Source organism: Rhinichthys klamathensis, unplaced genomic scaffold (genome assembly GCF_029890125.1).
Source record: "Rhinichthys klamathensis goyatoka isolate OS25496 unplaced genomic scaffold, OSU_Roscu_1.1 h1tg000558l_1, whole genome shotgun sequence".
In the NCBI taxonomy this organism is placed as follows: Eukaryota; Metazoa; Chordata; class Actinopteri; order Cypriniformes; family Leuciscidae; genus Rhinichthys; species Rhinichthys klamathensis.
In genome coordinates, this window is record NW_026607026.1 from 992,779 (window position 1) to 1,007,392 (window position 14,614).

Genomic DNA, 14,614 nt, shown 5'->3' on the forward strand with positions numbered 1-14,614 from the left:
AAAAAAATATGAGTTAAAGTACTATAAAAACATATGTTGACATGACTTCTTGATCAGATATTTACAATGCAACCATTATTTCCATTTTACACCATATAGCTTGCAAAAAAAGTAAGCATTTTTTTCTTGATTTTCAGTTAGAATATCTAAAGAGTCCTTAAAACAAAACAAATTAACTTTAGAAGCAAGTATTATGACTAGTTTTCATAGATTGTCATTTTCTCACTTCTTTTAAATATAAACAGGCTAAAAACAAGTTAAAAAATCTGTCGAAAACAACCTACACTTATTTTCATAATTCAAACTATGAAAGGCAAGTCTTAATATCTTATACTCCATGAGACGGGACCCCAAATTTGGGCTACCGGTACCATTTTGAGGGATTAAATTTCTTTTTGATTTTCATGAAGGTACACATCTCTAGTGTTGGAAAATGTGTGATAGCATCCGATCCATGGTAGCTTTCATTAGAAATCAACACTTATATCATCCTACCTCAAGGTGTTCAGTGACTACAAGAGAGAAAAATGTATCCTTTTACAACTTTAAAATTTTATTTTAAAAAATGATAATTTTTTTATTATACAATTTTTATAAAATTGTATATAATTTTTATAAAAAATATATTAAATGTATTAAATTTATTTAAAGATAAATTAATTTATCCTTTTTCTTGACATATGTTTGAAAATCGTCCTCCGTAACCAAAAACTACCTTGAATCTAATGCTATCACACATTTTTCAAATACAGGGTCATATACCTACACAAAATTCACCATGCGGTTTAATCCCTCGAAATGGTACCAATCAACCCTCTGTCTCACGGCCTATTATGCAGTGTTGCTTCTCAAGTAAATATATCTTATCTCGAAAAGATAAATCAAAAACTTAAGTCAAGAGCTTGTAACAAAGCCCAATGACCTGAAATCATTGACATGGTTGAGAATGAGAACAAGCAAAAAAAAAAAAAAAAAATGGCAAGACACAGTCAAAAGCGAACAGTAAAAATCATCACCAAAGCGTTACTTCTTTTTTCAAAAGATCACCAGGATCATCCCTCGAACGGTTTTCTCAGAGGAAGCTCAACTGACTGGCACGGAAAACAAAACTTTTGGCCTCTTTTCAGGAAGGCAACGGGAGAGATTTGTGATTCGCCAGAAGGGTCGATTCTTCAGCTCCTCACGTTTCGGCCTCCTTCAACACTTCCTACGGATAGAGATACATGCAAGTTGGCCGAGCTCCCGGGAGAGAGAAAAGAGAAAAACCCATGAGGTAAATCAGTCACAGGTTCTTTATGGAGCACAGATGCAGCTGGAGACGTTCTGAATGAAAAGGCCCATTGAAGAGGAATGTGCGGCTGAAACAGAAACAGGGCTTTTGTTTTAATATCACCTCCATTTAGGAAGCAAGTCTTTTAGCAGACGCGTGGGAGGGCGAAAGACACGGGCTTCCCTACGGATGACGGTCTCGTCTGCTAGACGTTTCCTTCTGGTTCAGGCCTACGCTGAATGATTTTCAATCAGACAGACGGAATATGCAAAAAGTCAAGAATACACCCACAGGTCTCTAGATATGACTCAAATCGCATCTTCAGTGCAAGTCTGGGATTTTTTATTTGTTTTGGTGCTAAAACTTAAGTAACACTGACTCTGAACAATGTACTTTTTTTGCGGAGTGACTTACAACAAGGTGCAACTTATTTTCCAGAAAACACGATATTGATTATAAGCAGTTCATGTATTATCTGGAAATTAAATCAATGATCTTAGCGTTGCAAGTTCTCGTGTACAAGCTTTGTACAAATCTCAGACAGTAAAAGTAGTAACAATAGTAATAGTGGCACAACAAAAGGGTCAAATGTGCATTAATTTATTTATTTTTTGCCGTTAAAAAACTACTGTCAGGATTTACTAAAGACACGCTGTGAAAACTTTGAGCTGAAGAGACATGGACAGGGTTATTTTTCCAGCTGACCTTATGGCATACGCATTTGTAGGAGTTTTCCTTACAGACGTCGAATTTATGGGAGGAGAGTATTTAAATGAATCATGCAAGGTGACGCTAATTTGCGCTGAACTTGGTGGATTGTGTTGATCATTATGGAAATGATCCGGCTGCGTCTGTGTCCTTTAATTTCCGCGTCTTCAGTAGATCAAGCGCAGGACTTCCCAATCCCATCGGCTTTTTTTGGGAATGCGCTCTCACGTTAATTTGCCCTGTTTGGTAAAACTGGGCCTAAAATCAAATGAAGAAATAAAAATCTGAAAGCCCATTTTAGCCCAGCTAAAGCTTCAGTTTCATTAAAGCAAGGTCATGTAATGTAAAGAGGCAGTAGTGGGTCCTGGGAGAAATCAACTCCAGTCTGAGTGGAGCTCAATAAAACATCGGCAGTAGTTTCCACAGCGGGACACAATCTCAACGGCCTGGACCTCCTGCAGACGCACATGTGCTCCAGCTTTAGTTTCACCATCCTATCCCACCACAGGAACAAGCACTTACTGGAGACAAAGAAACCCTACTATCTCCAAAAGCACCAGATATCCAGAGAGAGGCTACAGTGATACAAATCACTCTTTAATAAAGCTTTAAACTACAGTTTTATTGACTCTTATGTAACTTGAGCTAGAGTTATACATGTTTGCACATCCAAAATGACGAATGCATGGATACTTTGTCACCATGAAAGAAAATTTGACAATTCTTGTTTTTTTTTAAGGAATATTGCAGTATTTATTATACATGATTAATCCGTTCACTTCATCATTATTGTTTTAAATTCATGTGCCTCGTAAACTTGAATCAGAATAACTTCCCTTCCCTCTTGCAGGATCTCTTTTCTTCTCTTCTCTGATGATGAGGGCGGGGCAACCTGTCAATCACATGAGATCCACCAATAGCAAACCACAAACATCCGATCTATTCCCCACGGACAAAATCAAGCCCCGTCCTACATTTGCTCTTGTTCCAGATGCTGTTTCACTTGAATGTACGTCACAATAGAGAAGAAAAGAATCGCAACTACTGTTTCAAGCCGACTTTACTAAAAGGTGATTTTTGTGCATTTTTACCAATTAAAATTGCATGTCCTCCATATACTTCAACTGTTTGCCATTGGTCAGTCAAACAAATTAGTGCAATATGAGAACGTATTTAAACCTCAAACTAGAACTTGAAACTAGCGGTTATGTTAAGGGGCGGGACATTTAACAAACACGATCGAAGCGCTTGACCAATAACAACACACTGCTCCAGCCGGCCAATCAGAGCACAGTGTACTTTTCAGAAGGAGGGGCTTCATAGAGACAGGAACTAAACAGGGGTGCGTTTCCCAAAACCATAGTTGCTAACCTGTTATAATGGGAAATTGCATTGCAACCAACAAAGTTGCTAACTTATTTAGCAACTATGGTTTTGGGAAACGCACCCCAGAGCATTACTGACAGACTGGGAAGAGAGGAGCTGCAACAATGGAGAATATGAGGAAAATAATCAAGATTCAAGCATGAAAACCTGATCTAGTAGAGCCCAAAAAATCTTTAAATTGCAAAGCATTTTAAAAAAGAAAGAAACTTCACACTTAATCTTTCTTTTGAGATGTAAATGACTCAAAATGACTCTTTGTGCAGAGTATGACGACTCGGATATAATGACTGTTTTGAATGTTATCAAATCATGTCGTATCCGATCGACACGCGCACTATGTGCCATTTGCATGCAAACAGTCTCCTGGACGTGCCTGAGAAAACACGGGCCTCCTAAGCGCTGCAGGGCAAAAACACTGCATACAATACTGACAAAAAAAGGGCAGATAGTTAATGAGGAGCAGCCAGATATACAGACTCCATATGAACCGGCATGACGTCAAACCGAGATAAGCTTACATTTTTGATCCTAAAGGTCACCTCTGTCCAAGGGGAATTGCTGATTATGATCCAAAGAAAGCAGAACGTGCATCTCATGTGAAAAAACATGGAAGAGGTGGAAAGAAAGTCAAGGAATAGCTCATATAAACGAGTCGAACATGATGTTGTTTCTGGGCTTTAACTAGTTTTCATGCTTGAATGTTGATTATTTCCCCCATATTCTCCATTGTTGCAGCTCCTCTCTTCCCAGTCTGTCAGTAACGCTCTGTTTACTTCCCGTCTCTATGAAGCCCCTCCTTCTGAAAAGCACACTGTGCTCTGATTGGTCGACTGGAGCAGTGTGTTGTGATTGGTCGAGCGCTTTGAGCGTGTTTGGGAAATGTCCCGCCCCTAACCATAACCGCAAGTTTCAACACACTACTAACTAACTCAACCAGGCCCCGCCCCTATGAATTATTTAAATGAGGAATATTGTGACGTGTTCGTTCCCGTAAGACTAAAAACTCAAGACTACAATGGAGGCGTTTCGGGGAGTTCAGAAACACTGACACTGATATAGAGATTGACACCCTTTGGAGTGGCTTTTTAATGCTCAAACAGTAACATTAGTCAGTAAAGAAAGTTGAACATGGAAAAAAGCAGAATAGGTCTTCTTTAATAATTGCTTACTTTGATTAAATTTTAAAGTCTTAAATCTACAGAAAACACAAGTATATGCGTGCATTTTGCAGCCAAATACTCAACCTAAAGTACAGGTCAGTGCTGTTTTCGACAACAACACCAATTAGTCTTTAAAAAGTGGTCAAACAGAAGCCAAAGCTGCATCATGTCATGTGCTTCGCTCTGAAAACATCTTGAAGACATTAACTGCTCCTCCTAAATCTCCCGATATTACGGCCCCAGACTCCGTTTGGCTCTTTAAGTGCTTGCCGATCACTGAATGTTTCTGTTGGTCGGGCGCTCGCAGTCATTACACGAGCTCTGGGATTAGCTGGCATATCCAGAAGGAATGTCACGTCACCGGCAGCCTCGCCTCGATGACTTACTTTTGCCTGTGTGGCGTTCAGCATGGGAACCCGACTACAGGAGAGCCAAAAACTCTCTTATTTTCACTGAGGGCGAGGGTTGATGTTTTTTCCTCGGCTGCACAAACATCAAGAAACTAATAAACATAAAAACAATTTACTTATATTATCGGGGTGGGTACGATTTTTTTTATGCTTTTATGGATTTTTAAAGAGGTCTGTTATGCTCAGCTATTGTAAGAACAGTAATATTGTAAAATATTATTACAATGTAAAATAACTGTTTATTATTGTTATATATTGTAAAACACAATTTATTCCAGTGATGCAAAGCTGAATTTTCAGTATCATTACTCCAGTGTCACATGATCCTTCAGAAATCATTCTAATATGCTGATTTGCTGCTCAAAGAAAAAACAAAAACATGTCTAAATTATCATCAATGTTGAAAACAGTTGTGCAGCTTCATATTTTTGTGGAAACCGTGAACATTTTTCTTTGGATTTTTAAAAAATGTATTAATAGAAAGTTCAACAGCACTTTTTTGAAATATACCGGTAGATCTTTGGTAACATTATAAATGACTTTTGATTGATTTAATGCATCCATGCTGAATAAAAGTACTAATTTCTAATAAAAATAAACACATGACCCCAAACTTTAGGGGTCTCATTTTATCCAAAAAAATTAAAAAGCCTATTTAAGGACCATATAAATAGCTATATATATATATATATATATATATATATATATATATATATATATATATATATATATATTGTGCATTACATGCATGACAATCATACAAATTTACCCCAAAATGTATCATTAACATTGTGAAAAAAATACTTATTGTGACAGATTTAAATCAACAAAATATTCAATATAACAAGTACCATCATGAATATTTGCAATTTCGCTTTACAATGTAAATAATACATTTTATTAGTAAGAAGATTACAGTTTTTCTCAAATGCTAAAACACAAAAGCCAATCCTCTAAATCAAATGACCAGTTGTCTAAACACATTTACTAAATCTAGCCATCATTTTCCAATATCATAAACACATTTCACATGAAGACACAATTCACAAAACACAATCCTCCGTTCTCATAAATCTTAACACATTTTTCCTTGCTAAAACACAAGTTGCAAAAGAACTCTGCTCATATTCTCAAATGAAAGCTCATGTGATGCAAAATGCTTGCCACAGTCAGCAATATTTGAACACAATGAACACACCTGGCGTCATTCATTACACACAACGACTCAAAATTGAAGACACTTGTTGCTAATGCTGTGACCACATGTATAAAAGCAAGTTCAGAGTGCACAGTTTGCTGAAGATTACAAACAAACACAATGGATGAAGGCAGAGTCAGGGGAAGAGGAATTCGAGTCAGAGGAGGGAGAAGAGCTGGCCATGGAAGAAGAGGAGCAGGCCAACGAGGAAGAGGAGAAGGTCCAGGAGGGAGAGCAAGACAACCTCGCACCATCATTACGGACGAGATGCGAGCAACAGTCATTGACCATGTCATTGTCCATGGCATGACAATGGCTGAAGCAGGACTAAGAGTCCGTCCAAACCTGAGTAGGTTCACCGTGGCCACCATTATCAGGGCATTCAGACAACACAACAGGTATTGTCAACACATGTTTCTTTCTTTAGAGTTGAAAGAATGCCACATAGAGGTGGGAGGGTTGCCATATTTACAGTGGCACAAGAAACCCTCATTGTGGATATGGTTCGTGAGAACAACCTCATTAGACTCCGGGAGATCAGAGACAAAGTCATTGCCGATAATGTCAACTTTGAGAGCATTGATGATGTCAGCTTGGCCACAATAGACCGAGTTCTCCGGCGCCAAAAGATGCGGATGAAACAGGTCTATAGGGTTCCCTTTGAGCGCAACTCTGCGCGACACAAAGACCTACGTTACAAGTATGTGCAAGTAAGTATACATCCATGTTCACAGTACAGTTAGTGGACATACTGTGTTGCTCAGTGGCCTACAGTACTTCTGGACAATACTGTGCTACCTGATTGACTGTTGTTCTGAACACCTGTGCACTTTCACATTTTCACAGAGGATATTACAGTTGGACGCGATGGCTAGACCTCATGAGTACCTCTTCCTGGATTAGGCTGGCTTCAACCTGCAGAAACGAAGGCAAAGAGGCCGTAACATCATTGGCCAAAGAGCCATCACTGAGGTTCCTGGCCAACGGGGGGGGTAATATTACTCTTTGTGCGGCCATGGGTTTGGAGGGGCTTGTCCACCGGCATGCTGTCCTTGGGTCTTACAACACCCAACGTCTCCTCACCTTCCTAGAGGAGCATTTATGTGATCATTTGGGACAATGTACGCTTTCACAGAACAAACCAAATCAGAGAGTGGTTCACCACCAACAGTAACCACTTTTTAAACGTCTGTCTGCCACCCTACTCCCCTTTCCTGAACCCTATAGAGGAGTTCTTCTCATCGTGGAGATGGAAGGTTTATGACAGACAACCATACACTAGAGAGAACCTCCTAAGGGCAATGGAGCTGGCCTGTGTTGACATCCCAGTGGAGGCCTTCGAAGGATGGATTCGCCATTCCAGGGCGTTTTTCCCACGGTGCCTGGCAAGAGACAATATAGCCTGTGATGTGGCCCGATGCCGCACAGTGATTGTGGTGTGTGTGTGGTGTGAATAAAGTAAATAAAAAACTTCACACCCTGATCATGTTTTCAAGAGTACTGTTGTGTGCAATAGATTCTGTTTTTGCATTGAGTTGTGTTACAGTAGTGTACATGCAGAATTTATACTCTTCATATGAAACTCACAAATCTAAATGCCTAATCCTCTGCAGAGATCTAAGAAGATCCATTACTGTAAAGTTTCTAAAAATATGCATTGGCAGTTATGAAACAAAGAACCTTCTCACAAATTGAGCATTGTGTTTTCAATTGTTTTGCTGTAGTGTGTAATGATGTGTATAGTGTTTACATTTTTGAAAGCTTCGAGCTGCTCTTTTGGTGTGAAAGTTTGAGTTTTGAAGTGAGAAGGTGTGGTTGTGTTTATGTAGCTTTAGAAAAGGGTGTTGTGTTTAGACATTGGGGAACATGGAGGAAACGTTTGTGAAATGTGTTTTAGCATTTGAGAAAAACTGTAATAAGGATGCATTAAGAAAAATAATAGTATTTTAACCTGGCTACAATAATAATAATAGCATGCATTATACACGTTTGAATTTGGGGGACATTTGCATAAGTGTCGTGAAAATAATGTCACAATGGAAAAAAATGTAGGCTAGGTCTTCAACACAACATATTTTCGTCTGATTTATTTTATGGCCGTTCACACATGAGGTCATCGTGTTAATCGATGGCCCGTTTCGCGGGCTTAAACCTCCAGCGGCGTGTTTACATCAAATGAAGAGGAGAATGGCGCAATGTCTGCCCGTTTACTAAACAAACGGCGTCGATAATCAAGCAAAAGTCAACAGAAATCTCACAGCTGTGTGTCGACGCTAACAGCCACGGTTAATGAGCTCTACTCGTACTCGACTGACTGAGGGGGTGTTTTATGAAGTCTCTGGCTCTCCAACCTCTCCGGCCACTTTCCACTCAGGCACACGCTTCCTGCATGAGATCAATACACAGTCCAACATCAAAACCACACCGTTACCAACCCGCTGACACCAGCGCAAATGCAGACTCCCATTCATCTCCGGGACAGTATGAGCACATTGTCTCTCTGACTAAAGGTTAGACAATAAACGCTCGTTATTCAGCTGACCTAAACAGTCAGAAATGTCAGGCTAACGCTGTTTAGAAGGGGTTAATACAAAAACAGAGACCGAATGTGTGTCGGCTAGACTCATTTCTTCATGTGCTCTATAATTAGGGTTATTTATAAACTTGGATTGGACGAGGAGAAACTGCTAGCAAGACCGTCCAAGCTTAGCTTTAACAATTTCCGTCCGCTCCTACCACGTGTGCGTCATCTCGAGTGTGCACCGCAAAGTTTGCTTGATGCTTGAAAGCTTTTATCTCTCCTTCTCAAACCCCCCTCCAAAAACCGACACACCCATAATGCATTGCTGTCAGGCCACTTTGGGGCAACTTCTAGATTAAAAGCCTGTCTTTACCACAGTGAAACAGATGAGTGACCGGACCACGATGGATGTTTCACTAAATTAGGGAAGCATTCCACTGCCATCTGCAAGTCTTGCAGATTTTCGAGAGGAAGGCGGCTTCTTTGTGAACCTCATGGAGAAAATGGATATCTAATTCTTGCCATCTGCTCGTCAATACTCATTACTGGGCTATGATGGATGAATATGAAGCCACTGGTTTATATATCACCAATGGCTTCATGTTCATGCATTACAGGGAAAAAAAAACTAATATAAGGTAGGTATTCACATAGTTTGCATGCAAGTAAAGATATAAAACAAGATCATTAATATTGCAATAATTTGATTTCCCAAATACGCAGCCAAATTTTTCAATCCTTCCTTATCTCACAACTAGAGAGAATGATAAGAGGAAAGTAATTTTAATAAACTTAAGTAGCTAAACTAGTGTTAGATTAATTTCTGTGAGTAATTGATTCTCAGAAGTCAATCGATTCAAAACTCCAATGCATCAAATATTTAGCAAAAATTGCACGAGATCTCAGCTTAGCATTTTTCATAAAGGTTTTATTAAAAATAGAAGCATTCTGGAAAATATACTGTGGTTCGTTTATGGTTAAATATTCTTTAAAAAACTGAAAAAATTGAGACTGTTTGTACTTTGAAATGATGATAAGCTGACAAAAAGATATATATATATATATTTAAGCAAAAAAACATTTTATTTCAAAATATTTGACAGCTGAAAGCTTGCTTTTTTTAGGCTACATCAAAGTTTTAGTTAAAATATGTAAAAATAATACTGTAGTTATTATATTAGTGCATTTAAAGTAAATTAATAAATAAACAAACATAATTCTTCAGTTTGTTAATTTAGTTAAAAAAAAGTGCCCTTTTGCAACAATTGTGTGTTTAAAAAGGATGACTCATTTGGTTGATGAAAAAAAAACTATATTTAAGCCATTTTAGAGCAAAATACAACTACTGAGTTATATATTAAATATTTAATGCTGAAAAATATTGTGATATTTGAACAGAGATACTGCCCAGCCCTACTTCCAGGTCTCTCATTCAGTGGTTCCCTTTCAATACGTCAGTGCACATATGGTGCAACAAAAAAGCTTTGTGGGCCGCCCTCTCAACTTCACAATAACCCTTTAACATAGAGACTGAAAAAAAAAAAGAGAGTGAGACAGAGTAAATAGGGCAGGGACACCCAGCCGTATAACACTCCTGGCAACCTGAATTTCCTATGACTACGTCGACATTCATCAGCATATCAACTTCCTGTTCACGTCTCCTAGTCACTGAAGAGTTTCTCAATATGAACCACCCCCTCTATTATGCTGTTCACTGTCACGTTACATAAAGTACAAATCATTAAAGTCAACACAAAACAAAGGTGCGGTTATCGGCTTATGTAGATCCTCTCAAAATGGCCAAATATTAGCCAGTATTTTGGGATTAATATAAAGACAAACATTTTTATTTAGAGGGACATGCACATATTAGTGTTGTCAAAAGTACAGACTTCGGTACCAAGTCGGATATGAAATTTAAAAATGTGACGATACCAGCATTTCCCTCTAGCATTTTGAGTACTGTTGAATGGATTCTTAAACAACTATGATTGTTGTGTTCACAAGCTCAACATATATATGTCTCTGGTTGGCCATTGTGTTCAGGAACGCAACATATATGTCTCTGATTGGCCATTGTGTTCAGGCACGCAACATAAATGTCTGTGATTGGCCATTGTGTTCTTCAAGCACGCAACATAAATGTCTGTGATTGGCTACAATGATCAACGCTTCAAAAACAGAGTTACCGAGTGCTGACACAGATACACACAGGAGCAATGGCCAATCATATTATGTTGATATATATATATATATGTTGAGCGCGTGAACGCAATGGCCAATCAGAGAAATACATGTTGAGCGTGTGAACACAAATGGCCAATCAGACACATATGTTGAGCGTGTGAACGCAAATGGCCAATCAGATACATATGTTGAGTGTGTGAACGCAATGGCCAATCAGAGACATATGTTGAGCGTATGAACGCAATGGCCAATCAGAGAAATACATGTTGAGCGTGTGAACACAAATGGCCAATCAGAGACATATGTTGAGTGTGTGAACGCGATGGCCAATCAGATACATATGTTGAGTGTGTGAACACAATGGCCAATCAGAGACATATATGTTGAGTGTGTGAACGCAATGGCCAATCAGAGACATATATGTTGAGTGTGTGGACGCAATGGCCAATCAGAGACATATGTTGAGCGTATGAACGCAATGGCCAATCAGAGACTTATATGTTGAGTGTGTGAACGCAATGGCCAAAATAGAGACGTATGTTGAGCGTGTGAACGCAATGGCCAATCAGAGACATATGTTGAGCGTGTGAACGCAATGGCCAATCTGAGACGTATGTTGAGTGTATGAACGCAATGGCCAATCAGAGACATATGTTGAGCGTATGAACGGAACCCAATGGCCAATCAGAGACGTATGTTGAGCGTGTGAACGCAATGGCCAATCAGAGACATATGTTGAGCGTGTGAACGCAAATGGCCAATCAGAGACATATGTTGAGCGTGTGAACGCAAATGGCCAATCAGAGACGTATGTTGAGCGTGTGAACCCAATAGCCAATCAGAGACGTATGTTGAGCGTGTGAACGCAATGGCCAATCAGAGACGTATGTTGAGCGTGTGAACGCAAATGGCCAATCAGAGACATATGTTGAGTGTGTGGACGCAATGGCCAATCAGAGACATATGTTGAGCGTGTGAACGCAATGGCCAATCAGAGACGTATGTTGAGCGTGTGAACGCAAATGGCCAATCAGAGACATATATGTTGAGTGTGTGAACGCAATGGCCAATCAGAGACATATATGTTGAGTGTGTGGACGCAATGGCCAATCAGAGACGTATGTTGAGCGTGTGAACGCAATGGCCAATCAGAGACGTATGTTGAGCGTGTGAACGCAATGGCCAATCAGAGACGTATGTTGAGCGTGTGAACGCAATGGCCAATCAGAGACGTATGTTGAGCGTGTGAACGCAATGGCCAATCAGAGACGTATGTTGAGCGTGTGAACGCAAATGGCCAATCAGAGACATATATGTTGAGTGTGTGAACGCAATGGCCAATCAGAGACATATATGTTGAGTGTGTGGACGCAATGGCCAATCAGAGACTTATATGTTGAGTGTGTGTGAATGCAATGGCCAATCAGAGACGTATGTTGAGCGTGTGAACGCAATGGCCAATCAGAGACGTATGTTGAGTGTATGAACGCAATGGCCAATCAGAGACATATGTTGAGCGTATGAACGCAATGGCCAATCAGAGACGTATGTTGAGCGTGTGAACGCAATGGCCAATCAGAGACATATGTTGAGCGTGTGAACGCAAATGGCCAATCAGAGACATATGTTGAGCGTGTGAACGCAAATGGCCAATCAGACACATATGTTGAGCGTATGAACGCAATGGCCAATCAGACACATATGTTGAGCGTGTGAACGCAAATGGCCAATCAGACACATATATGTTGAGTGTGTAAACGCAATGGCCAATCAGAGACATATGTTGAGCGTGTGAACGCAAATGGCCATTTAGAGACATATGTTGAGCGTGTGAACGCAAATGGCCAAACAGAGACGTATGTTGAGCGTGTGAACACAATGGTCAATCAGAGACGTATGTTGAGTGTATGAACACAATGGTCAATCAGAGACGTATGTTGAGCGTATGAACGCAATGGCCAATCAGAGACTTATATGTTGAGTGTGTGAACGCAATGGCCAATCAGAGACGTATGTTGAGTGTATGAACACAATGGTCAATCAGAGACGTATGTTGAGTGTATGAACACAATGGTCAATCAGAGACGTATATGTTGAGTGTATGAACGCAATGGCCAATCAGAGACATATATGTTGAGTGTGTGAACGCAATGGCCAATCAGAGACTGATTGAAAAAGTACATTCTGATTTCATGACATGTTTAAAGGTTGTTCAATTCTAAGACTCGTACATTGAACATGTACAGATCTTCGTTTGCTTTGAGGCGTTTTCTCATTCACAAACAAAAATAACACTAACACATGACACGCAAAAATTTCTCTCGCTTCCTGTCAAGCTTCTGTTCTTGGTGATGATGGGTTATTTCCATGGCTGTTCAACACAGACAGTAGGAGGATAGAAGTCAGTCATAGTTGAAGAAAAAGGCCAATCCTAAAGTCCAGACAGGGATGACCAGACCATCCCATTGGTTTTTCCAAAAACAATAATGATTTACAGGGCTTTGCATTGGATTATTATTACTTTATGATGCTAATATGCAAACACTTGAAGCTTTGTGACTAAACTTAAATGTGAACATAAATAGTATTAGCAACAAACCCCATTGTGGGTCAGAATTCTGACATATGAAAAACACAATGAAGCACAATGCAACAAGTAAGAGGTTCAACCTGAGATCCCAAAAGGGTTTATATCCATTGAATTCATTCACGAAGCACAGATTGTATACATCATTGAGAAATATTAAACAAGAGTTCAGATTTATGTACAATGAAACACCACAACAAAGCGGGAAATCAAAGATTAAAGGTTACATTGTATCAATCTAACAAAGGCGCAATCCGGGAAGTTCGCTTTATATCGAGCCCTTTCGCTGCGAACGTACTTTTATCGTTCATTAATGTGCCTTTGAGTTACTTTCTACATTAACCGCTATTTTTTCGAGAAAATATTTAAGTTACTTTGATCAGAAATGTTGCTTGTGGTTTTGAAACAAAAGCCTTTTCACTTCCAGCCACCCGGAAAGTTTCTGTTCGCCGCCGCGGAGTCGAAAACGACTCGAATAAATGAAATAATAAAAACAGCCGGTAAACTTACCTTGATGTGTGCGTGTTGTGCTGAATGAAGCTTCTCATCTTTGATAAGTTAATAAATGTGGCTGCTCGTTTGTCTCCGTGTGTTTGGGTGTACGTGTATGCGGCTCCTCCTCTTCATCCAGTAGGTCGCCTCTTCATCAATTTCATCCAGACAGGTTTATTTCCACCCCAGAGATCTCTTTAAAAACATAACACAGAGATATGAGTCCGGAGAGGACACACGGACATGGTGAATGCGATCTGAGAGCTTTGTGCTGTCGATCTACAAACACACAGCCAGGAAAACTTCTCTCGTGTGAACAGATGCTGAACAGCGCCGCCTGGCGGACGAAAGGGAACTGCAGCCAGACACCAGGGTTGTTCCTTCATTTATAATTGTAAATATTACTTAGGCTTCTTTGTTAATATTTCTACATATGCACCGTCAATTTTACGTTACTTTACTTTTTGCTTTATTTATTTTACATTTTTAAATTGAACTCTGCAAGCGTTTGGCATTAAAAAAGGTATTTGTCATTCCAATAAAGAAACGTAAAAAGAAGCTCAAATAGGCGTTTCTGAGTTACCATGAAGATTTTATTTCTAAACTGTCTGTCTGGTAAAGGTGAGAGAGCAAAGCCTTGTGGTTAAATGCGAGAAGTACAGCGTAGAGCCCTGCACGGGCCTCAAATCTAGGCC

The 14,614-nt window shown here is 39.6% G+C and overlaps 1 protein-coding gene across 19 annotated transcripts in view; it reads right to left on the reverse strand.

Annotated features, from left to right (window-relative positions):
• Positions 1-14,231, reverse strand: part of LOC130073766 (unconventional myosin-IXb) — a 59,605-nt gene extending 45,374 nt beyond the window's left edge. For 10 of the 19 annotated variants that reach the window (XM_056239363.1, XM_056239355.1, XM_056239357.1 and 7 more), the window contains exon 1: positions 13,938-14,231. The gene's annotated coding sequence lies outside the window, so the exon portion shown is untranslated. The remainder of the gene's footprint in view (positions 1-13,937) is intronic. The other 9 variants (XM_056239352.1, XM_056239348.1, XM_056239366.1 and 6 more) reach the window with 1 other exon arrangement.
• Between the last annotated feature and the right edge of the window lie 383 nt (positions 14,232-14,614).